Raw genomic sequence first — 26,762 nt, forward strand, 5'->3', positions numbered from 1 at the left:
TTTCCACTTCCTCAAGTATAATTTCACCAACATCATTTTCCTCCTCCCCATGAGCTTGGCTGTTCACAACACCACCAAGATGATTTCCTTTTACATTGAGAACATGTTCAAAATATTCCCTCCACCTCTCCAGTGATTCCCTGGGATCTATTACGAGTTCACCCGAATTACTCAAAACACTGTTCATTTCCTTTTTTCCTCCCTTCCTAAGATTCTGTTTCTACTACAGCATCCCTGAATGCCACCCATTCGATTTTTATATCCTGAACCTGCTTACTGTCTACTGTTCGAAACTTCTCACTAATCATATCCATGTACTTCTGTCTAATTTCCTCGTCCTGGAGACTTTCTACCCTTATTCGTTTGCAGACAGATTTCACTTTCTCTACCCTAGGCCTAGAGATACTTTGTTCACTACAGATCAGATAGTGGTCTGTATCATCGAAAAATCCTCGAAAAACTTGTACATTCCTAACAGATTTCCTGAATTCAAAGTCTGTTAAGATATAGTCTATTATGGATCTGGTACCCCTAGCCTCCCATGTGTTGCGGTGAATAGCCTTATGCTTGAAGAATGTATTCGTAACAGCTAAACCCATACTAGCACAGAAGTCCAGCAAACGCTTCCTATTCCCATTAGCTTCCATATCTTCCCCACATTTACCAATCACCCTTTCATATCCTTCAGTTCTTTTCCCAACTCTCGCATTGAAATCGCCCATTAGCACTATTCTATCCTTGCTGTTGACCCTGACCACGATGTCACTCAATGCTTCATAAAACTTGTCCACTTCATCCTCATCTGAACCCTCACATGGTGAATACACTGAGACAATTCTAGTCCTAATTCCTCCAACTGACAAATCTACCCACATCATTCGCTCATTGACATGCCTAATAGAAAATATGTTGCGTGCAATGGTATTCCTGATAAAGAGCCCTACCCCAGACTCTTCCCTTCCCTTTCTAACACCCATCAAATACACTTTATAATCTCCTATCTCTTCCTCGTTATCTCCCATGACCCGAATATCACTTACTCCTAGCACATCCAGATGCATCCTCTTTGCTGACTCAGCCAGTTCTACTTTCTTTCTTCCATAAGCCCCATTAATATTGATAGCTCCCCAACGAATTCCATTTTTTTCGCCAAGTTGTTTCCAAGGAGTCCCTCGCCTGTCAAATGGGAGTGGGACTCTGTTACTCCTATAGGTCCGAGGCTTGTTTAAAATATTCTGAGCTCGGTAAATTCATGAAGCAGGATGCTACCCTACTTGCACACAGTCCAAGTGAAGATCTCTCGTGTAATGGGTTGTGAACCACCGGTGGATTGTATAGTCCTAGCTGCCTGAGCACAAGGAGGGCCATGACTCAGAATATGTCCGAGATGCCCTCTCCCATTCCATCGCAACTGGTATCCCGACTCTCAGGACCACTTACTAGGCCACTCAGCCGTTGCCCATGGTTCACGAACTAGGACGTGACTACAATAACCCACAGACATGAACCACCCAGGAATGAGTTAGCTGGAAAATTTATAAATGTCCAATAATGGACCATTTATATTGGTATTATAAATTTACCCATTCGGGACAAATATTTCAGATTCCGTATGGGTATTAACATCTATATCATCTGATGGCCAAGCAGGCATCAAATTTTGGTAGTGAGGCAAAGTTTCTCATAGTGTATTGGCACTGCCGGTGGCTTCAAGTAGCCTACACAGTGGCCTCCACGGTATACACTAGCCAGCATCTTGGTAGGTGTGCTAGGAAATAACTGATGAGCCCAACCTAGCACATGGGGGCGAAACGCTGGCAACCAGCAATGAGTTAGCTGAAAAATTTATAATGTCCAATAATGGACCATTTATATTGGTATTATAAATTTACTCATTCGGGACAAATATTTCAGATTCCCTATGGGAATCAACATCTATATCATGAGGAGGTAATGGTGGTTGACCCCTTTTCCAAAAAGGACTGGATATCGTAGTGCGTTGGCTGCTCCGATGAAATTCTTCCCATTATCAGATCAAAGCTGCTTACACAAACGTCTAATCGCCGTAAAGCATTGCAGTGCAGCTAAGAAAGCTTCGGTCGTTAGCTCTGACACTAACTCCAAAAGCACTGCCTTGGTACTGAAGAATGTATCACTGCTACGTAACTCTTGTAAGTATGAATGCGGCCTCTTCTGTAGCATTCTCTTACAGATATTGGACCTGCATAGTCCACTCCTGTGGTAACAAAGAGTCGAACAACTAACCTGACACTTTCTTTTGGTAAATCTGCCAAGCGTACCTTCGGAACTGTAGGATGGTAACAAAAGCACTCAGACACCCTTTGACAATATTTTTCGCTTCTCTCAGCCGCTGACAGGCCAATATCGTTGTCAAGTTGTATGTAGCAGTTACTCTGGGGGACAATGCTTCAGATGACGATGTTCATTTTCCATGATCATTCTGGTGATGTGATGTTTGCTGGTAGAAGCACAGGATGTCTCTGTCTGATGTTAACTCCGAAAAATGAAGCCATCCTCCAACCCTAATCATTCCATCACTATCCAGAAACAGACTGAATGAATTTAGAGAACTCTTCTTTGGGAGTTCTTGATTATTAATTAAGCAATGTAGTACTTGAGGGAATGCTTCTAATTGTGTCCATTTGACTACCTGTTTCTCTGGTTTACAAGTTTCTTGTATTTCTAGTGAACCTTTTTTCCTTTCTGGAGGTTTGAGTTTGCAATTATAAATGAATCTTTGACAATATGCAACTATACGGCATAATTTCGGAAATGACAAGAATTTATTCAGTAGAATGCTGGTTGATATTGCTATCAACGTAACTGCTGTGACCTTCAGCTCTGGTAGTTCTGTTTCAAATTCTTCTGAATGCTCTGGTTGTTGACGTTGCGTGTGAAGACAAGAAGGTCCACTCCACCAAAGCATTTTGTCATCGAGTTCTGCTGAAGTAATTCCTCTTGAAAGAAGATCAGCTGGATTTTCAGTCGAAGGAACATCTTCCAGGTGGTTGCATCAGTGGCTTCTTGAATCTTTGCAGTCCTGTTTGCCACAAATGTCTTCAGCAGCCTTGGCTCAGTGTTGATCCATCCCAAAACAATTGTACTGTCACTCCATAATCTGATCTGACCAATTTTTTCTTTCGAAGCACTCACTGTTGTTTTGACAAGTTGTGCAAGAAGAAGGGCTGCCTCTAATTCAAGTCTTGGCAACGAAATGGTTTTTAAAGGAGCTACTTTCGTCTTCGCACAAAGTAAATTGGAAATGTAGAGACCACTTTGCGTTTGACAAACTGCATAAATGCAGGCTCCAAAAGCCCTCTCTGAAGCATCACTAAATCCAAACAAATCAAAAGAGCCAGAGCAATTTCCAGGATTTATGTTTCTCATAATTCTGATGTTGTTCAATCTTTCTAATGACGTGTAGTACTCATTCCAAATCTGAAAGTGCTCTCAGGACAGTGGCTGATCCCATTCAAATCCATCTATCCATAAGTGTTGCATCAACAACTTCCCTTTGATCAGTACTGCACCCACGACTCCTAGTGGATCAAAAATCTGTGCGATTTTGGAGGCGACTTCTCTTTTGGATCTTGGTGACTGCTTTGCCAGCTCAACTCAAAACTTAAGGCAATCTTGTGCTGAGTCCCAGAGAAGTCCAAGTCTTACTAGCTTCACCTTTGTCTAAAACCAGTGAAGTCCCTTCGTCGCTTTTCCTCTCCAAATCCTGCAAGATCTCTGCTGTTGGACCTCCATTTCCTCAAATGGTTTCCACCACTCTTGAGAATATTTTGCATTTGCTGCCGTAGCCCGATCACGTCTTCTAGAATGTCTCCTCCACTTAAGCAGTCATCCATATAAAAATCATCGTGAATAGCCTTTGCTGCTGCTGGAAATTCATTTTCATGAAGAGTAGCCAATTCATTTCGGCACCTCATGGCATGGTAAGGTGCTAATGCTGTTCCGTATGTTACTGTATTCAACTGATAGATCCTCACACGGGCTGAAGATTCCTCTTTCCACAAAATGTGCTGTAATGCTCAATTTTGAGGATCGATGAGGATTTGCCGAAACATCTTTTCCACATCTGCCGTCATGACGTACTTATGGCTGTGAAATCTAAGTAATATGTGAAAAAGATCTCGCTGTAAATTAGGTCCTGTCATGAGCTTGTCACTGAGTGATGTCCCAAGTGATGTTTTTGCCGAGGCATCAAATAACACTCTGACGTTTGCGGTGTCACTATCTGGACGTACCACTGGTTGATGGGGTATGAAGTATGAATTTGGTACATCTGGATTGTGGTTTGTTTCAATCAAACTCATATGCCCTAGTTTCTCATATTCATTCATGAAATCCGAATAAGTAGTCTTGAGTTGGGGGGTGTCTGCTTATTGACTAATGATTCTAGTTTGTTTAGTGCGTGTTTTCGGGATTCTCTGAGGATGACATCCGGCTTGATAGGGAGCCTTACGATGAATCTACCTGTTGTATCCCTTGAAACGGTGTCCGTGAACTGTCTTTCACATATTCTTTCTTCTGATGTGTAATGTTGAATCACTGGAATTGTTTCTTGTTTCCAGAATTTTTCCATCTGATATGATAATTGTTGATTGCCAATTTTCATGCATGTTGTTGATCCTTGTTTGTCCTCAAAAACTTCACCGCCTATAATCAAGCCTAATCGGGTGTTTTGCAGAGATGGTTGTCCTTCAGCTTCATTCTTGGGTGGAGCTATGACTATTTTCCAATAAAGTCCTGCACCAATTAATACGTCTATGTCTCCAGGCTTGTTGAATGTGGGGTCTGCCAAGCGAATGTTCTTTGGAATAAATCTTGTCCTTCTTGATCTCCAACTGTGGCAATCGTCCTGTTGTAGTTGGCAAAACTAGAAATTCTGCTTCCATCTCAAATCAGTCATTCCTTGAAGCGAGGTGTATTCACGTAATTCTTTTTGTTTCCACTTTGGAACAATCTACTTCAATGATCCGTGTGTTCGTCTTGACATTCGGTAAACCAAGCTTCTTATACAGACCTTCTTTTATTAGACTCGACTGAGATCCCGGATTCAGTATGGCTCGGCATGTCATTCTTCTTCCATGGACATCTTTCACATCAATTAAAGCTGTTGACAAAAGTATTTGCAATGTAATTCCTTTTGCTAATCTCAAATTTAGCGAAGCATGTGAATGCTGAAATTCGACACACAGGGTTTATGGGCACTTGGTTTTCTACAACATTTTGTTTCTGTTTGTCATCTTCCTCAGCATGTAAAAGTGTGTTGTGTATAAGTCCACATTTCTTGCATTTTGATCGTCTACAACTTTTTGCAATATGTCCTGGTTTCAAACAGTTATGACACTCTCCTTTTTCTTGGAGCAGTTTTCTTCTGTCTTCAACTGATCGCTTAATTAATTTTTCACATGTATGAGGTGACTTCTACCACACAGATTACAGCTTGCCTCAGACGTCATAACAACTTTCTTGCTAGGTTGTTTGTCCTTCGGATTTGCCTTCATGTTCAATGCCTTGGTTTTGTTGTGATTTAACTGCATATATGATTGGGAACATTCAGTTAAAAATTTCAAGAAATCATCAAAAGTTGGCATCTTCTCTGGAGTGTTGCCTTTCACCCTTTCCTGCCAGTCTCTTTGCTCAATGAAATCCAGCTGCTTCTTTGCTAGATGAATAACCAATGTGTCCCAATATTGTACCGGTTGCCTCATTACTTTTAATGAAGCCATGTGAGTTTGAATATGAAATTGTAATTTCCTGAGTGATTCAGGTTTGTTGTCTTTAAAAACTGTAGGAAACTTGACAAGTTCATCTAGATGTGTCTCGATTATCATCATTTGATTATCATATGTATCTACGAGCAATTTCCAAGTACTTGTGCAGGTTTCTTCTGATATGGTAAAACCTTGAATGACTTTGCATGCCTCACCCTGCAGAAGATCGATCAGATACTGTTATTTTTGAATATTTGTTGGTTTAATATCATTATGAATGGTTGACTCAAAACTGTTGTTAAAAAGGAACCATTTTGTGAATTAGCCATTGAATTCCAGTAATTTAATTTCTGGTAATTTCTGTTTTCTTCTGTTATGATTTTGTGGAATTTCCTGTTGATGAATGGCGTTGTTTACGGCCGTGTTCATTTGAGCTAGCAAATTATTTTGAACATCCTCTGCTTCATCTATTATCGTTTGCAGTTGTGTAACTGCGCTGAAACAAATAGATTCAAATACCTCTCGCTCTCCCTCACATTCCTCTTCAAACTGGAGTACAGCTATTTCATCAGTGATCTCTGTTTCCTCTATTTTAATTTGTACTTCTTCAAAAGGATTCCATAGCTCTTCACATTTTTTTATTCTAACCTTCACCTCTGATTTTGACATATCAGCTGTAAATGACTTCATTATTCTTGTTAACATGCCTTTTACTCAACCACGCTATTGTTTCAATTTCGTTAGTTGCGACATAGTGAAATCAAGGTTATGCTGTGAAAGTTCGAAGGGATTGGGTGAAGGTTATGTATAAGTTCAAAGGAATCGTGTTGCTGAATTGAGATTATATGACAAAATAAATTGGATCTTTTATATTTATGAAAACAGGGCGATCAATGGACTTCAATTATTATTTTATTATTATTATGTTGATCAGTGCATGTTTATGTTTCGAAAACCTGCGCTAAGGGAAAGAGGATAGAATCTAAGAGTATGTAAAGCAAGGATGGTGTATATGTCAAAGAGACTCATAGTCTCACAGAGATTCTTGCATTGAGCGGTGAGAAGAATCGTACTTGCCTGATTACTGATTTATGCTGCACTCCGTTGAAGTTGTTGGCCTCAGTGGTCTGATTTTCGTTATGAACAAGAATGCAATATCCATGAATGGTTCCATGAATTCGAGATGTGTTGTATTTTTACTCCGCTACTTAACCTCGATTGCAACGCATTGTTTTCACTTCTGCATTTCACATTTCATGATCTTGCTTGTATTGAACATCTGAGGTAATTGAGAGCCGCGCTGTTGGGCGCCAATGTTTTTGATTGATTTTGAAGTAAAGGAACTTGGTGCCTTTAATACTTTAATGCATTTGATATGTCTTAATGATGCTATATCACAACTTGATGACGGACATGACTGTTACATGTGTAACCATTTTTTAACAATAAATGATCATCCGACCAATCGGAAATAGGCTCGGAAAGTGCCAACATCAATTAATGAAATGAATTAATAAAATTAAAAGTCTCTTCATAACAGTATCTTTGTGCTCTAGAATGATTAAATTTTTGGGACATAGGGTTTCTGACTCCGGCATCTCCGTTAAGCCTGAGAGAGTAAAATGCATTCGAGAATTTCCTAGGCCAAAAAAACCTTCAAGCTGTCCATAGATTTCTTGGCATGGTTGGATTTTATAGTAGGTTCATCCCTAACATTTCTGAAATCTCGGCCCCTTTGAATTCATTGGAGAAGAGAAACATTTGTTTCTTCTGGAGCGATGCTCAAGAACAAGCTTTTTGTCAGCTTAAAGAGCTCCGGTGTTGCACAGTCCTGATTTCAACGGGGAATTTGTCCTTCAGTGCGACGCCAGTGATATAGCCATCTCTGCTGTATTGAATCAGAAGCTTGAAAATGATCACCTTACCACTATTGCTTAATTTAGAAAGGGATTGCTCGACTCTGAAACCAGGTATTCCACATATGAGAAGGAATGTTTAGCTGTTGTCCTTGGTGTCAAGAAATTTCATTCGTACCTCGAATATCGACATTTTTTGGGTCCATACCGATAATCAAATGCTAACCTGGATGGTGGCTAACGTCAAAAGGTTAGGGAGGACAGCTTGTTGGATTCTCCGGTTATCATCTTACAATTTTACTGTTGTACACGTGAGAGGTAAAGACAATATTGTTGCCAATTGTTCATCGCGCATGTTTGAAAGTAGTGATGATGATGATGATGATGATGATGATTGTTTAAAGGGGCCTAACATCTAGGTCGTCGGCCCCTAATGGTACGAAATGAGACGAAATGAAATGACAAATTAAAAACCCAAAATCCTCCACTGAGCACAATTCAAAACGTGAGGACGAAGAATGGATGGATATGAATTTAAAACGATCAGTGGAACCGACCCAGAGTCCCTCACATACACAGAAGCTGGCGTAAAACAATAGTATTACTGACCAAGGGACTGCTTCTATAGCACGATACTGAATCAATGATACTTGTAGTCGAAAGGAGTCCAAAATCCAAGTTATTGGCGCCTCATAATGGTACTTATCGCTAGAAAAATAGAACCATGGTATCTGACATGTTGCGGTACTAATCAAGAGTAGCGCAGACTCGCGGTATTCCACACATTAAGGTACTACTCACAGGTAATGAAGTTCGCACATGTATTAAAGAGCTACTGTGTTTTGCATATTGCGGCGCCATTGACAGGCAACGCAAACCTATGGTGTTCATCATCTAAGTGTACTAACCATAGGGACTCGTACTATCCCGTAGTGTTCCTCATATAGTGGGTACTAATCATAGGCAAGCCAGAACCATGGGTTCCGTCATCCCATGGTGTCGCTCATATAGTGCTACTAATCACAGGTACTGTAAAAGCCGTCGCACTCTCGTTTGCTACTAATCACAAACCAATTTGGTACCTAACATAGTGGTACTACGCGCAAGGAAAAGCGACCCATGGTGTTCCCCGCATGGTGGTAATAATCACAAGGAGGTTCATGGTTCTAATATAATCATCCCTTGGTCACCCCTTTTAGTCGCCTCTTACGACAGGCAGTTGATACCGTGGGTGTATTCTTCGTCAGCGTCCCCACCCACAGGGGGTTGTGTGTTAGGTCAGCGAGAGGTATTTTATTCCCCTCAAGTCCGCCGTCAAGCCTGTTAGGACCCCCCTATCCGCCACCTGGGACGCGCCACGTGGGAATATCACCTCTCCCCCTGAAAGTAGTGAAAAGGCTGATTGCGAGATCGGATGTAGTCCTGATAAACATCTTCCTGTTTGCATTCTTCAGAATTACCCTTTTAGTTTTTCCCGATTTGTCTGAATTCCAGAAGAAAGACGATGAATGCATCCATCTGACCGACAGACTTTCAGAAAGGGAACAGGGTTGGGAATGCTTTGAATTGAAGAATGGCCTTTTGTGTCAAAAAAATCCTCGCAACCGTTCCTCTAAGATTTTTGTTCCCCAGAATCCGAGACCTATGATTCTAAATTATTACTACGATTCTCATTTAGGTGTTCATTTCGGACAATTGAAAACTTTCCACAAAATTACTCGAATTTATTACTGGCCGAACTTGAAAAAGAAAGTCTTCGAGTATGACAAAACCTGTGATGTTTGCCAAAAATGTAAGCCCGCTCAGAATAGTCAGGTCGGTCTTCATTCCGTCAACATTGCCAGTTCTCCTGGAGAGAAATTACTCATCGATTCTTTTGGACCCCTAACTGTCATCGATGGTTTCTCCAAATTTACTTGGCTATTCCCTGTTCGCAAAATCAATTCTAATGTCACTGTAAATTTGCTAACTAAAGACATCTGTGGCGTCTCTGGCCCGCCTAAGATATTAGTCTCTGACAACTCTTCGGTCTTTTCCAGCACAAACTTCTGCAGTTTATGCTTCTCCTGGGGAATCAAACACGCCCATCTTAGCCCTCATCACCCTCAACCGAACCTTGTTGAAAGATTTCATCGCAATTTAAAAACATGTTTGTCTGCCTTCCACTATAACACCCAATCCTTTTGGGATTGCTATCTCTCTTTTTTCAGCCTGGGATTCAACACTGCCGTACACGACCCCAGCCGGGTCACTCCTGCCGAACTGTTTCTGGGCAGAGTCCCCAACGATCCACTCCCTTTGAAGTTGAATACTGAATATCTTTCCTAACCCTCCCGTCATCTGGATGTCCTGGAAAGGTGGAAGATAGCCTCCGAGCAGCTAATCAAAGCCAGGGACAGGGTGGCGCAGAGGTATAACAAGGATACCTGTGCCTTTCCGCATTGGAGATCTGGTCTTGGTAAAGAGGTTCCCTGTCAGTTCTGCCATGGATTACATTAGTGGGAAGCTGTGTCGGAAGTGGTCCAAACCCAGAAGGATCACTGAATTTCTGGGACCTGTCACAGTCAAAGTAGAGGATCTCTCCAGCCGTGTGCAATCCAAAGCACACGTTTCCATGTTGAAAAGTATCATTCCAGGAACTCGTAACTTTCATTAATTTATTTAATGACCTTATGATATTTTGGCTTTCATTAAGGTGAATTAAAGTTAAATTCTAAATTCCCATGGAGGGAATTAGATATTTTTCACCAATAGAGCATGTCAAAAACATATCAGATGTAAGGCTTTTCAGGCGTTTGCTCTATTAACCAGCGTTTCGTCTTAGGTCTGACACTGGTATCTTCAGAGTGGGATGTGTCAGACCCTACCCACTGATGCTGGGTGTATGCAGGTGAACTTATCAGAAGCCTATTTAAGAGGCACAGTCTGATAACTGCATACGGGAGATAAATCTCCACAATGGAGAATTCCGAATGGAATAATGGCAATAATTCCATTGTGGAGATTTATCTCCCGTATGCAGTTATCAGACTGTGCCTCTTAAATAGGCTTCTGATAAGTTCACCTGCATATACCCAGTGTCAGTGGGTAGGTCTGACACATCCCACTCTGAAGAGTCTAGTGTCAGACCTAAGATGAAACACTGGTTAATAGAGCAAACGCCTGAAAAGCCTTACGTCTGATATGAATTAAAGTTAGCTTACTGCAAAGAACGTACGCTTAATTTATTTTTGTTGCAGGTAAAGACTGTCCCATAAGAAACACATGTATTGTAAAGAAATAGGAGAAACAAAGAGCTCAACCAATATCCTTCGCAGTCCACACTTCGAGGCAGAGAAGAGGTCGGAATGAATTGGAATGCATTGGTCTGAACTTGTTTAATACGCTGGGATTATCTATCGGCAACTACATATGTTTGCCTGACATGCCATCGTTCTCTTTTAAGTCAATATTACTTGGTGGAAAGACACTAATTCTCACATACTTCTCCATGAATCTATAATTGATGGCAAAAAGACATTCATATTCTTGTGTATCTTTAAGATAATTTGTATGTATGCTGTATGTATGTGTATTGCCGTATTGTGTTGTCTATGTTCTTATGCTTAGGTTATATTTAACTGATATGTTTAGTTGTAAGGTGTGCGCACATGTAGTATTAACTTTCACCCTTAGGTAAAATGAGCCCTTCTTGTCTTATCACCAAGAAAGGACTCTTTTTAAGGAGGTGTGAGGAAGATGTGCCACACCAAGCTTGCCTTGGTGGTGCACTTCTGTTAATTATCATACTCTTTGACTGCCCTCGACGTCTCTGTCGATATCTTTCTCCAGGTTGACGCATAACTCATGTACTCCTTGACACATGGTGCTTCCGGCCATCAGCCGAAGTGTCACCTTTCACGTGCTTGCCTTCCTTGGAGAGAGATTGTTTTAACGGTGAAGCCAACATGGCGATTTTTAAAAAGATGGGCATACCAAAATTCAAGATATATAACTTATGTCGTCTGCTGTTCCTGCCTTGGATTTATCTATTCAATTGCCCGACTCTTCCTTTGAGTCGATGTTTGTGATTACATAAGAGTCTCTGCGCTCTGTTCAACTATCACGCAGGTGATTGTTATATTTTGGTTTGCTGTAGCTGCATGGGCATTACAATTAAATTTTTTTCTGCAGATTTTACGTGTCTATTTACTGTAGATTTTTATTTGCCTTTTCTTTGCGTGTTCTATTTTGTCCTTATATAAACACGTGAGGACGGAGAATGGTTGTATGATTGGTCTGTGTGCCTGTAACCTACATTGGGAACTACCATTCTTGTTTCTCGGCGGTTTCTTTCATGGCTAAGCTTTTAATACGTGGTACTGTTTTTACGCTATGAGTGGTATTCAAGTTCGCCCATGGCGAGGCGATATGGATACGTCTTGGGGCGTGCTGATTGTGATTACTAAAGCCTGGAAGTTAGGCAAAACACCTTTCTTTATCTGACTGGATATACTGAAGAATCAGATAGAGATAAATAAGTTTTTGTGCATTTAGGAAGTGTAGAGACAATTTTTATTTTGCCTTTTTTTGTGCCTATTTTGGCTTCCGTTGCCTATTTTAAGATTTAAAGCCTTTTTTGCCTTTTTTGTTCGTTATGCAATTTTTTTTCTGCGATTTACACATTTTAAAAAGCACATAATGAATTTCCGTCCATTGAAGACAAAAAAAAGGTTGCACAAACTAAATTACATATCGCCGTCACAAATATCTATTTAGAATATTGCTCCCTGTAAATCGTTTATTTGTTTTCAGGCATTCGAAAGCTTATTTTCTCAACCCATTCATTTAACCTCTGTAAATAGCCGAACCTTCATTAGTGAAAGGAATGCACAAGCATAATGAATACCAGGAAAGAGAGAGGATGAGGGAAGTACGTCTTCTCCTTCCTCACACCCCTTTTGCTGTGACAATGTGTAATTACCTGGTATTCCCGATTTCAAAATGATAATGCGGAGGAAGGGAGGAAATCAATTCTGTCTAACAGGTCAAACATAAAAGAAGCTGTTAGTCTACAACTTGTTAAAGGCAAGTCGGGTGTTCAAGCTGACTTATTTATCATGCAGAAATTTTCATCATTGCGTGGTAAATTTCATGGCTGTGTTCGCGAATTCGGTTCAGATACACTTTCTACTGATGGAGCTATACACTTTTGCAAAATCTGTGAATAACCTATTAATCACGACAAAAAGTTCTTTATACTCAACATTTCGCAACAACGAAACATAAGTCTAGATTAAATATTGTTGGCCCTAAGATCAATTTAACATCAAGCAGGCAATCTCAGTTTTCCCTGGATCTAAGTAAAGCTTTCTTGGACTCCGGAATTCCGTTCTGGAAACTGGAAAATCAATCCCTCAGGACGTTTCCGCAGAAGTACACTAAAGAAGAAGTTCCGTCAGAATCCACATTAAGAAAAACGTATTTGAATATATCCTTTGAAGAGACCCTGCAGAGAATTCGAAGCAGAGTTGCAGAAAAGAACATCTGGATCTCCACTGATGAAACTATCAATCAATCACTACTGATCTGCATTTAGGGCAGTCACCCAGGTGGCAGATTCCCTATCTGTTGTTTCCCTAGCCTTTTCTTAAATGATCGCAAAGAAATTGGAAAATTATTGAACATTTCCCTTGGTAAGTTATTCCAATCCCTAACTCCCCTTCCTATAAACGAATATTTGCCCCAACTTGTCTTCTTGAATTCCAACTTTATCTTCATATTGTGATCTTTCCTACTTTTAAGACACCACTCAAACTTATTCGTCTACTGATGTCCTCCCACGCTATCTCTCCACTGACAGCTCGGAACATACCACTTAATCGAGCAGCTCATCTCCTTTCTCCCAAATCTTCCCAGCCCAAACCTTGCAATATTTATGTAACGCTACTCTTTTGTCGAAAATCACCCAGAACAAATCGAGCTGTTTTCTTTGGATTTTTTCCAGTTGTTGAATCAAGTAATCCTGGTGAGGGTCCCATACTCTGGAACCATACTCTAGTTGGGGTCTTACCAGAGACTTATATACCCTCTCCTTTACATCCTTACTACAACCCCTTGTGGCGGCCTCGAGTATTAATATATGTGTATAAACTCATATATGTTTATAAACTCCTTGAACTTTGTTTATGTTTCGAAGACTTCTATATATTGATGTTCTGTGCTTCTAATATTATCTATATTCTCTCTGATTATTATTCATGTTTTACGTTCGTCCCCACGATACTTGGAGTGTTAATTAAACACATAAATACACCATCCCTTTTCTATTATTCATTTAAGTACATAACCATCATCAATAACTACATTGGTGACCCCGAAGTGATATTAAAATACGGCGCGGAACACATTTTGTGGTTAGTCAAGTGTGAAAATGACCGATGCCAGCAACGAAACAAATCCACCACCAACAACAGTATGGAACGAAGCGGGTATTGCTCGCATTTCAGTGAAGATTCCGCCCATCTGGAAGAAAAATATAAAGGTATGGTTTCTTCCAGATGAAACACAGTTTACTACGTTGGATATCATTAACGAAACCACGAAATTTAATCATGTTATTGCGTCATTAGAAGCGGATATTGTGGAATTAATTTCCGACGTTTTATCTCGACCATTATCTACCACTCCGTTCACAGAGCTTAAAGCAAGACTAATTCAGGAATTTGAAGAGTCAGAGAATAGAAAAGTGATGAAATTATTAACAGAATTAGAAGATAAGAAGCCAACTCAGCACTTGCGTGAGATGTGAACTTCAGCCGGTATGCAAGTCAAGGACCATTTTTTGAAAACCATATTTATGCAGCGGCTTCCTGTTACCGCACGTTCTATATTAGCTACAAGTAAAGATGATCTGGACACCATAGCCACTATGGCTGACAAAATTGTTGAAATTTCACAACCGGGGTTAAATGCTTGCGCTCAAACCGCGCAGGCACCATCCACCATTACAGTCAATAAAATAAATTATGTAAGTAACGATCGTATCTCAAGACTAGAAATGCAGATCGCTCAATTAACACTGACAATCAATGAACTGAAAACGTCACGTTCTTCAAGAAGTAGCTCACGTTCATCTCGTTCCTCACCACGAAGATCACGAGACAGTTCCTGGTCAGCCCATTCTTTCAATCCTAATGGAGCACAATGTTGGTATCACTTTAAATATCGCAGCAGGGCAACGAGATGTCAGAGTCCATGCTCATATCAACCACCTTCCGCTCAGAATTCCAACAAGCGGTCAAACTAAAAGCACTTCATTTGGCCATCACTAAGAAAGGACGTTGTCATGTACCGACCTCCCAGGGGCTCGAACCGACGGACTGCCAGATGGACGGCAGCCGGGTTTCGCAGCCGAGACTCGATCTCAAGGTGTCAAGGGAAACAAACTAGTATTAGAATAATAATCATTGATATGAGACACCTTGTAGTATCAGAGTAATTGTATAATAATTATTGTCAGAATTAATATTTAGAAGGAAGAAGGAACTTTTCAAGAAGTTACATGTAGTGGAGAGCAGCTTGTGAAATGCGCTTACGAAAGCCTGTTGACAAGAAAGGATATTTACTTGTTTGTTTGATGTGGACAAACAGAGTTGGTATGTGAGCTAAGCGGCTTACCGACGTCCGACAAAGGGACAAGGCAGGGAACAAGCCCCAGTACAGTTGCACTTTAGAGAGACGAGGAAAGAAAAGTACGAAGTGAGATAGAGACAGTAGTGCCCAGAGGGCAGCACGTATTGGGATAATTATTTGAGAATAATAGTTGAGGGCGCCACCGACAAGGTGAATAGCTAAGTAACGCCCATAAGACCCAACCCCTAGGATGGTGGGAAGGAATCGACCTTTGCTTCAGGAGAGCAGATATAACCCTAGGCCAAGACGGCGTGGGGCTCTCTCCCAACCAGTAATTCGTACTTTCAGAAGGAGGCTCTTTCGAGCAGTTGTTCGTGTCAGGAAGTTATACATGCCGCAGGGCAAAATTCAGATATATGCATAGTCGTAGAGTAGGCGCATGGAGCAAGCTCTCTCTTTTTTTCAGAACGACATATCCAACTTGTAAATACTTGTATATAGTAGACTTAGTCGTCTTAGGAAATAAAAGACAGTGGAGATTATCAATTCTTTCATTTCGTGAGTTGCGGGACAGAGTCACACCTAAAATTACCTCCCTACTTTCCGCTCGGCAGGACAGGTAATACTTCAACAACTTCTAACTGCCTGGTGACCAACCTACAAGAACGTCTCTCAGGACAGGTAGGTCATGACAGGCATATAAAAATTTGGTGTCGGGTAGTGCAGGGTCCCGAATTCGATTCTCGAACAGTCAACTCACCGAAATAATGTGAGAGAACCGCAACTTCGTAGAAGATTGTCCGCAAAAGAATCGCGACTTCATAGAAGATTTCCGTGTGAGAAAACTGCGCCTTCGCAGAAGATTGTCCGAAACGCGCTACGCGTATTTTTCGTTCTGAGTGCCGCGCATCACAGAAGAGGAGCATCACTACCGAAGCCTACTAAGCCAGCCCAACAGAAGAGTAGCAGTCCAGCAGCAGATGATGCCATCTGGTGGAAACGCAGCACTACAGGCGACTACTCATCCAGCCCAGCAGTGAAGCAGCACTGAAGATTTAAGGTAAGCTGAATATTATTTCAAATGGCACGACAGAATAGTTCAGTACCAGCAGATCAAGGAACTGAGATGCTCAAGGACGAGGTGGAGTCAGTAAGTATGAGTGGGAGTTTTGTAACAGTGGTAGAAGGACATCGCCTCATTGGACGAGAGTTTGATGGTAGTCAACCAGATAGATTGCATGAGTTCATAGCAAATGTAGATGCTGCTGTTCGTATGATAAAGGATGAAGATCAAGAGTTGTTTTTCAAGTATATTTTAACAAAGGTCACAGGCAGAGTCCGAGATAAATAATTGTACAGACATGATATATATATAATTGAGAGAAAGCCAAGCGGGCACTAACAGAATATTATGGCCAGCAAGGCACACTAGATTTGTACATATGCCGAATGTTCCAAACAGCGCAAGACCCGCGAGAGACAGTCGCAAATTGGGCTCATAAGATAGAAACATTGTCAGCTTCTTTTAGAGAGGCAATACTTGAGGACGAATTAGAGGAAGATCGCGATGCACAGTTGAAAATAAACAGCAAAATATGTGTTGCTAGTTTCATACAAGGGTTACCCAACCCTAGAATACAAGCTAGGGTACAGTCAGGAAAGGGCATTACTTTTGAGAAAGCAGTTGCAATTGCACAAAAGGAAGAAATCGTAATAATGTCAAAGAAGGCATGAGAGGGCCTACAACACAAACGTAGTTCAGGGTTTAGCAAGCACAAACCAGAAAAGGAGCGCAGTACAGCACCAAAGTGGCATACTAAGCCAACACATGCTGGTGTTAGGGTGGTCTGCTACAATTGTAATAAAGGAGGCCACATAGCAAAGAACTGTAAGAACACGGGAACGCAAGGGGCTCACACCACACAGACCGCTAGTTCCAATACAGGAGGCACATTCAGTAAATTAAAATGTCGCTATTGTGGGAAGACAAATTTTGAACATAAACCCCAAGGGCCACTTGCTCAACATAACAGAAGAATTTTACATTAATCTAGATTAATACGCCAACCCTAATTTTAATATAAACGAAATCAGAGGAAAAACAAATATCATCTTTAATACAGTCATTCCATCCCTAAAAAATGCTTATCTCAATCAGTAAACAAAACTTGACACGCGCCAGAGAACCACCGGAAGATACACCCAACGCCACCCCTACCCCCTTAACAGCCACTCCTTCAGCCCCTCCGACCCTGCCCCTCACAGCAAAGGGCATTAGCCCGAGACAGACACGAAGTAGTACACAACGTGCTCCCAAACCATATACAACCTCAAGACCACAATAGCAGTAAGTACACGTATAGATTCTCTCACATGACCTAAGACATTCCTTCAACATATTAGTATCACATCTTACCCTTATCTTTCACAGACCATTCTTACAATATCACACAACTACAAAACAGGAAGGAGCCTCCACTCTGGTTTAATGTAACACATTATCTTCTTAATATGGCAAAGGACATTATGACTCATCTTTTAATGTAAACAAGTGGATTTTATATACGGCAGGCTGCAATTTCTACACTTCTGTCCAAGCCTCAACTGAATCCACACTACGTCTATATTTTGCCTTTCAGAGATGCAAAGTGTTTCTTATCCTTCGTGTACATACATACATACATACATACATTATCATTATAGGCTCTTATGCCTTTCAGCGTTCAGTATGCAAGCTTCTGAGAATTTACTAAACGTCGCCACAATCCTCGATTTGCAACTAGTGTTGTGGCCTCATTTAGTTCTATACCTCTTATCTTTAAATCGTTAGAAACAGAGTCTAACCATCGTCGTCTTGGCCTCCCTCTACATCTCTTACCCTCCATTACAGAGTCCATTATTCTCCTAGGTAACCTATCCCCCTCCATTCGCCTCACGTGACCCCACCACCGAAGCCGGTTTATGCGTACAGCTTCATGCATCAAGTTCATTCCTAAATTAGCCTTTATCTCCTCATTCTGAGTTCCCATCCTGCCATTGTTCCCACCTGTTTGTACCAGCAATCATTCTTGCTACTTTCATGTATGTTACTTCTAACTTATGAATAAGATATTCTGAGTCCACCCAGCTTTTGCTCCCATAAAACAAAGTTGGTCTGAAAACAGACCAATGTAAAGATAGTTTCGTCTGGGAGCTGACTTCCTTCTTACAGAATACTGCTGATCGCAACTGCGAGCTCACTGCATTAGCTTTACTACACATTGATTCAATCTCACTTACTATATTACCATCCTGGGAAAACACACACCCTAAATACTTGAAATTATCGACCTGTTCTAGCTTTGTATCACCAATCTGACATTCAATTCTGTTGAATTTCTTACCTACTGACATCAGTTTAGTCTTCGAGAGGCTAATTTTCATACCATACTCATTGCACCTATTTTCAAGTTCCAAGATGTTAGACTGCAGGCACAGCCTGCCATTAAGACCAAGTTGTCAGCATAGGCCAAACTGCTTACTACATTTCCACCTAACTGAATCCCTCCCTGCAATTTTATACCTTTCAGCATATGATCCATGTAAACTACAAACAGCAAAGGTGAAAGATTACAGCCTTGTCTAACTCCTGTAAGTACCCTGAACCAAGAACTCATTCTACCATCAATTCTCACTGAAGCCCAATTGTCAACATAAATGCTTTTGATTGATTTTAATAACCTACCTTTAATTCCATAGTCCCCCAGTATAGCGAACATCTTTTCCCTCGGTACCCAGTCATATGCTTTCTCTAGATCTACGAAACATAAACACAATAAATACAATTTTTCAATTACCTGGCGCATACTGAAAATCTGATCCTGACAGCCTCTCTGTGGTCTGAAACCACACTGGTTTTCATCCAACTTCCTCTCAACGACTGATCGCACCCTCCCTTCCAAGATGCCAGTGAATACTTTGCCTGGTATACTAATCAATGAGATACCTCGATAGTTGTTGCAATCCTTCCTGTTCCCTTGCTTATAGGTAGGTGCAATTACTGCTTTTGTCCAATCTGAAGGTACCTTACCAACACTCCACGCTAATTTTACTACTCTATGAAGCCATGTCATCCCTGCCTTCCCACTATACTTCACCATTTCAGGTCTAATTTCATCTATTCCTGTTGCCTTATGACAATGGAGTTTATTTACTATCCTTTCCACTTCCTCAAGCATAATTTCACCAACATCATTTTCCTCCTCCCCATGAGCTTGGCTGTCTGCAAAACCACCATGATGATTTCCTTTTACATTGAGAACATGTTCAAAATATTCCCTCCACCTCTCCAGTGATTCCCTGGGATCTATTATGAGTTCACCCTCGCTTCCTAAGATTCTTTATTACTGTCCAGAAAGGTTTCCCTGCTGCTTGACCTAGCCTTTCCAGGTTATTACCAAAATCTTCCCATGACTTCTTTTTGGATTCAACAACTATTTGTTTCGCTCTGTTTCTTTCAACTACGTACCAATCCCGGTCTGCCTCGGCCCTTGTTTGGAGCCATTTCTGATAAGCCTTCTTTTTAAGTTTACAGGCTGCTCTCACTTCATCATTCCACCAAGATGTTCGCCTTTTCCCATCTTTACACACAGTTGTTCCTAGGCATTTCCTTGCTGTTTCTACTACAGCATCCCTGTATGCCACCCATTCACTTTCTATATCCTGAACCTGCTTACTGTCTACTGTTCGAAACTTCTCACTAATCATATCCATGTACTTCTGCCTAATTTCTTCGTCCTGGAGATTTTCTACTCTTATTCGTTTGCAGACAGATTTCACTTTCTCTACCCTAGGCCTAGAGATACTTAGTTCACTACAGATCAGATAGTGGTCTGTATCATCAAAAAATCCCCGAAAAACTCTTACATTCCTAAAAGATTTCCTGATTTCAAAGTCTGTTAAGATATAGTCTATTATGGATCTGGTACCCCTAGCTTCCCATGTGTAGCGGTGAATAGCCTTATGCTTGAAGAATGTATTCGTAACAGCTAAACCCATACTAGCACAGATGTCCAGCAAACGCTTCCCATCCCCATTAGCTTCCATATCTTCCCCACATTTACCAATCACCCTTTCGTATCCTTCAGTTCTATTCCCAACTCTCGCATTGAAATCGCCCATTAGCACTATTCTATCCTTGCTGTTGACCCTGACCACGATGTCACTCAATGCTTCATAAAACTTGTCAACTTCATCCTCATCTGCACCCTCACATGGTGAATACACGGACACAATTCTTGTCCTAATTCCTCCAGCTGACAAATCTACCCACATCATTCGCTCATTTACATGCCTAACCGAAACTATGTTGCGTGCAATGATATTCCTGATAAAGAGCCCTACCCCAGACTCTGTCCTTCCCTTTCTAACACCCGTCAAGTACACTTTATAATCTCCTATCTCTTCCTCCTTATCTCCCCTTACCCGAATATCACTTCCTCCTAGCACATCCAGATGCATCCTCTTTGCTGACTCAGCCAGTTCTACCCTCTTTCTTCCATAAGCCCCATTAATATTGATAGCTCCCCATCGAATTCCATTTCGTTCGCCAAGTTGTTTCCAAGGAGTCCCTCGCCTGTCAAATGGGAGTGGGACTCCATTACTCCCATAGGTCCAAGGCTTGCTTAAAGTGTTCTGAGCTCGGTACATTCATGAAGCAGGATGCTGCCCTACTTGCACATAGTCCAAGTGAGAATCTCTCCTCTAACGGGTTATGGACCACCGGTGAATTGTACAGTCCTAGCCTCCTGAGCACAAGGAGGGCCACGACTCAGAATATGTCCGAGATGCCCACTCCCATTCCATAGAAACTGGTATCCCGACTCTCAGGACCACTTACTAGCCCACTCAGCCGTTGCCCATGATTCACGAACTAGGACGTGACTACAGTAACCCAAAAACATGATCCATTTCATGTACATATGGTGACAAAATATTTTGATAATGAGATATTGTATTTTAAAATGTAACTCATATTACAATTCAAGCCATTGAGTTTTTAATATAATGCACGGTTATGGACAACTAGACTTAATGATCGCACTCAAACTGAAGAATTAAGAAACAGTGCAAGGAACTCGAACATTCACAAGCATGAAAGTGTTTTACGCACATGTTGTTTTTATTTTATGAATACTTTTAAGTTTAGGAATATGCACTTTTCTCAGATGTGCAATTTGACGAATGTCCTACTCATGAGTACAACCTGACATGTTACCGTCACATTATATTCCTTTTTAAATATGGTAATGTTTGCAATTGTACGATGTGTTATATGTATATGAATGTCCAGCTGAGGATGACCTGCTAGGGTCAAAACCGGTCCTGTATTTTTAATAATAATAATAATAATAATAATAAACAAGTATTGATTAGGTGGAGTTCTTCTCCGCTTTCATTTATTTATTTATTTATTTATTTATTTATTTATTTATCGTGTCAGAAGTACAAAGTAAACGAGACAAATTAAACAGAAGAAATTTTAAACACTGGTTGAAAAAACTGGCTACGACAAGCGCATATGGAGTTGCCCTCATTAGGTCTTTAATGGTACAAGTGGCTGAAGAAGGAGGACACAGTAGAAGATAATCATTAGTCTGCTTAGTACCACATTTGCAGTAAACTGTCTCTACAGGAAGGCCCAATTTCTGTAGGTTGGTCTTGCATCTCGTGGTACTGGAGCGGAATCGATTGAGAGCCTTCCATGTTGTCCACTTTTCAGAATGTCCAGGGGGATTTTCTTCCTTTGGAACCATCCATTCTCTCAAATGTCGACATTTGTCCCGCCACATTGAGATTCTTGCTTGTTGTGGTGTTCCTTTAAGGGCTTCAGTGGTTTTCAAGAAGCTCTTTCTTGATTTCAGTCTAAGATGTGCTGGTTGACAGGCATACAGAGGGTGGGCTTCCATAGTCATAGCCTTGCTTTTCTCATACCAAGCAGCAATCTTATGTCGGATTTCAGGTGGTGCTGTACCAGCGAGACAGTGGAGTTTATGTATAGGAGTAGGTCTTAAACAACCTGTGATAATAGGGCAAGTGTAATTTAGTGCCACATCTATGTTTTTGGCATGGCTGGACTTGTGCCACACGGAGCATGCATATTCAGCAGCGCAGTAGCACAGTGCTAGCGCGCTTGTTCTCACTGTGCAAGGGCGAGCTCTCCAGGTGGTGTCAAACTGTTCACCCTGCTCGGAACTTTCTCATGTCGACCTAAGCCAAAGTGTCTGCGAAACAAACACTGTGTTGTGGTAACAGAGTCTTAATCACAAAATCTCGGTGTTCACCACTTCACGCCATGCTAACGACTGGCTGACTGACTAGCCTGGACAAGACTATGCACGTGTTCTCCAAGGTCATGACAATAACACCTGTTTGCAAGTTGAGGCCAATACGACCTTTAGTTCGCTCCAATCTACTGTATGTGACATAAATGGCAAGCCCTGCTCTTTTAAACTGCACAACAAAATTCTGAATGGCTTGTTGCGTTGCTGAGTTATTTACGTCTGAAATTCGTCAGGTATTTCTGCCGCACCCTGTATTTTGTGCACCACAGGAATCTGATCATAATATCAGATTTTCAACTTGTGGCTCCAATGACGTAGTAATATGCCTTCGCAGGCAGGATCCGACCTCTTGGGCTCCTCTTCCAACTTGACCCTCCACCCAAATATAATAGTAGCCCTTGTTTGTCTTGCCGAGATTAAAAAGCCACAGCTGTCTCTTGTAAAACATGGCATTAGTGGGTATACGAGGCATAGGCAGTGTTTTCTCCATGGCAAATATTAAGCATTCTGTATCAGTACACTCACTCGTTTTCAGCAGATCACTCTTTATTTTGGCCTTAGCATCAGTAGCCAAACTGGGATGGTAGATGCAGAGTGGGTCTCGGCCCGTAAGTGGCCAAGGCTGGTCCGTGGTCCAGTAGTTCTGCACTCTGATTGGCCAACCGAGCTGAGGAGGGGTGCCCACGGCTCTACTGTGACTCTATGCCTCTGCATTCGGGAGACGGGACAGGGCTGGACCTCATGGCTGGCCCCAACCTTGGCTGTCCTGAGAATGGTTTTCCGTGGTTTTCCATTCTCCTGTACTAAGGTAAATGCTGGGAAAGTTCCTAGTATAGGCCACGGTCGCCAACCACCTCACCTTGTCCGGTCATCTCCTTCACCGTAACTAATTTCCCAGCCTGGGAGACGGTGTCACCCCTTCAGGGGAGGAATGAAGACATTTTAGTAGTAGTAGCAGACTAATTGATGTGTTTTTCTTAGTCTGATTTAAGCCTGTCATGATCTGGTCCATAAGTCTGCATTTGAACATGAAACTATTGCAAGTGTCTTTTTGGAGAGGGTCGATTTTGTAAGATTTAACTTATCATAAAAAATTCTCTTATATGTTGCAAGAGATACAGGATCGTCTGTCTCACTTTTGTAAACAGCATACATACTGTAATGGTTACCGTGTCCGCCATGTTGGAATTTGAGAAAGTCTGGCGACTTCACAGTCTGGTCCGCCCGTTTACTCTTAGACTCCATGATCAGAAAAACAGAGAGAGAAAAAAAAGAAAAGTAGAAAGTGTCGTAGCGTGGATAGTAAAAATAAAATTATGCCAAGATAGAGATCTAGAGAAGTGTGTAGTCAGGATTCCCGACTGTGTACCGAGGTGTAAGTGATAATTAGCATTAGTCAATCAATTTTAGTATAGAAGCTACCAGTCTAGTGTTAATTTACCTTACTACCCCGCCAACGCGTCACAACTGGTATAAGAATCGGGATCGACTGGTAGCAGTAATTTCGTAACTAGCAATCTCTAGCGAATAGTAAAATGGATAGTGAACAGTTTCAGGCTCTCCTCAATAAGTTTAACGAACTCTCATCCAAACAGGACGAAATCGAGAGCGAACTGAAACTGGAATTGAATGAAGTTAACGGTGGACAAAGTAAATTAGAACACAAGTGCACTATCTTGAAAGAAAATTAAAGAGTGACATTATGCAGGACGTAGATAGATAGATAGATAGATAGATAATGCCTTTATTGGTGGCGAAGTTAGCGCTCGAGGCCCTCTCTTACACTTAACCACTAGATGAGTATACATATACATAACTTATAATTTCGAATACAAATAAAACAAATAATACTAATAGCAATAGCAATAATAATAATAATAATAATAATAATAATAATGAAAGAATCCTTAATTTTAAAATACACAAAATAACGTACACTTAAATTATGTAACTACAGTAATCCGTTCATTCATCCCATTCATTCCTTCATTCACTCAACAATTATCCAGCAAGTCAGCGGGATCTACCCAGCAAATGCTCCCGGCAAGCCACTTTAAACTTGCGATGAGAAGGATTTTCTCTAATGTTTGCAGGTAGCGAATTCCAAGACCTAGACACAGAGATTATGAAGGAGTGGTTGTACACAGCAGTGCGGTTTACAGGTATAGCAAGAGAGGAACCAGATCTTGTATTGTGTTCATGATAGGACGAGAGGTAAGAAAAAGATGAAGACAGATAGTCGGGAGTATTAGTGGAAAGAACTTTGTGCAGCAGTGATAGCATGTGAAGTTCACGGCGCTGGTGCACTCGAAGCCACGACAGTTCCTTATAATAAGGTGATATATGAGCATCATATCGCAGATTAAAGATATATCTTATGCAGCTGTTCAGGCTCCGGTCCAGTTTCTTGTTACTGTCCCAGGTGATTCCAGTCAACACAGTGTCACAGTAGTCAAATATAGGTAGTATAAGAGAGCGAATTATTTGTACTTTAAGTCGAACAGAGAATATATTAGCGAACCGTTTCAGGGGGTATAAGCATTTATGTACTTTATTGCATGTGCTTATCACCTCTTGAGTCCAGTTTAGAGTCTCAGTCATGATAATTCCTAAATTGGTCACTGAAGTAGAGTAGGGTATGATTTTATTGTTTAAAATTATTGGGGGGATGTTCTGTTGCTTGAGAGAATAAAGGTTTTTACTGGTACCGATAATAATAACTTGAGTCTTATTTGGATTCATTAATAAACTGTTTTTATTTGCATAGTCACTAAGATGTTTAAGGTCAGAATTTATTTTAGTAATTGCAGTATCAATATCACTCTGTTTTGAATGATAGTAAATCTGTATATCATCCGCGTACACTTGCAATTTGCAGAATTTAAGAGCTTTTGATATATCATTAATTTAGATGATAAATAGCAGTGGTCCGAGAACCAACCCCTGAGGGACGCCGAGGGTCTTCCTTTGCCATCCTGAACTCAAATTTCCAACTGTTACACGTTGCCGGGGATTTTCAAGATAAGATAAAAAGAAACAAAGTGATACACTATTAAAATTTAGCTCTCGAAGTTTCTGCTGTAGTAACTGAGGATTAACAGTGTCGAAGGCACTACTGAGATCTAATAATGTCAATACAGTCACGTCCCGTTGGTCCATTGCACGTCTGATATCATCTGTCACTCGTAGTAAAGCTGTCGCAGTGCTATGTCCTTTCCTGAAGCAGGATTGAAAGGGATTAAAGAGGGAATGCTTGGTAAGGTATTCAGTAACTTGTGTATGAACTAGACGTTCAAGCACCTTTGATAAGGGTGGTAGAATGGATACTGGATGATAATCTGAAGGAGAATCCAACTTGGAGCTCTTCGGGATGGGTCTAATTAGTGCATCTTTCCAAACATCTGGGAAAACTCCGTTTGTCAGGCAGTAGTTAAATATATGAGTTAGTATTGGCAGAACAGCTCCTAAGATATCCTTAATAAGCGATATAGGAATGTCATCATTACCTGTGGCATTAGATGTTATAGCGTATATCACACGTTTAACTTCATTTGAGCTGACATTTCTAAAAGACTGCTCTTGTAACAAGGGTAGTGAATTTTCTGGGAAGGAGGTAGAGGCTATTCTTGGCCGTGCGAAATGATCATTTAAATATCTAGCGATATGCTTGGCACATGTTGCTCTACGGCTTTACCTATACCTAACGTGCGTAATTTATTCCATTTTTGTCTCGGGCTGTTATTGTTCATCAGTTCTTGAAAGTATTTATATTTAGCATTCCTAATTAACTGCTTGGTTCTGTTTCTCAGAATCTTGTATCGCTGGAAATCATCTGTGTCATGCGTCTGTCTGTATTGTCTGTAGAGTTTGTCACGACTGGCCATAGCAGATCTTATCTCGGCCGTTAGCCAAGCGGAAGGATGGCGGGTGATTCTTACCTGTTTCTTTGGTGCGTGCTTGTCAAATGTTTCCAGTACCAGTGAATTGAATTTGTTTACTTTAGAGTTAATGTTCTGAAAATTACGTATACTATCCCAAGGCAAGTTATATGCATCGTAGCGTAGTTTATTCCGGTCCGTATGTCGTAAGTCCCGTATTGTAATGTAGCGTGATTTGTACTTAGGTATTCGAGTAGAATAACACACGTACAATAGGTCATGTGAAGAGATGCCAGGAGCAGGGATCTGTCCATGCTTAATTACTTTTTGAGGTTGATTTGTCAC

The 26,762-nt window shown here is 41.0% G+C and overlaps 1 protein-coding gene across 2 annotated transcripts in view; it reads right to left on the reverse strand.

The window, feature by feature from the left end:
- Window positions 1-26,762, reverse strand: part of pit (pitchoune) — a 330,099-nt gene that overhangs the window by 134,939 nt on the left and 168,398 nt on the right. The gene's annotated exons all lie outside the window — the stretch shown is intronic.

The sequence above is a fragment of the Anabrus simplex genome, chromosome 1 (genome assembly GCF_040414725.1).
Source record: "Anabrus simplex isolate iqAnaSimp1 chromosome 1, ASM4041472v1, whole genome shotgun sequence".
Classification (NCBI taxonomy): domain Eukaryota; kingdom Metazoa; phylum Arthropoda; class Insecta; order Orthoptera; family Tettigoniidae; genus Anabrus; species Anabrus simplex.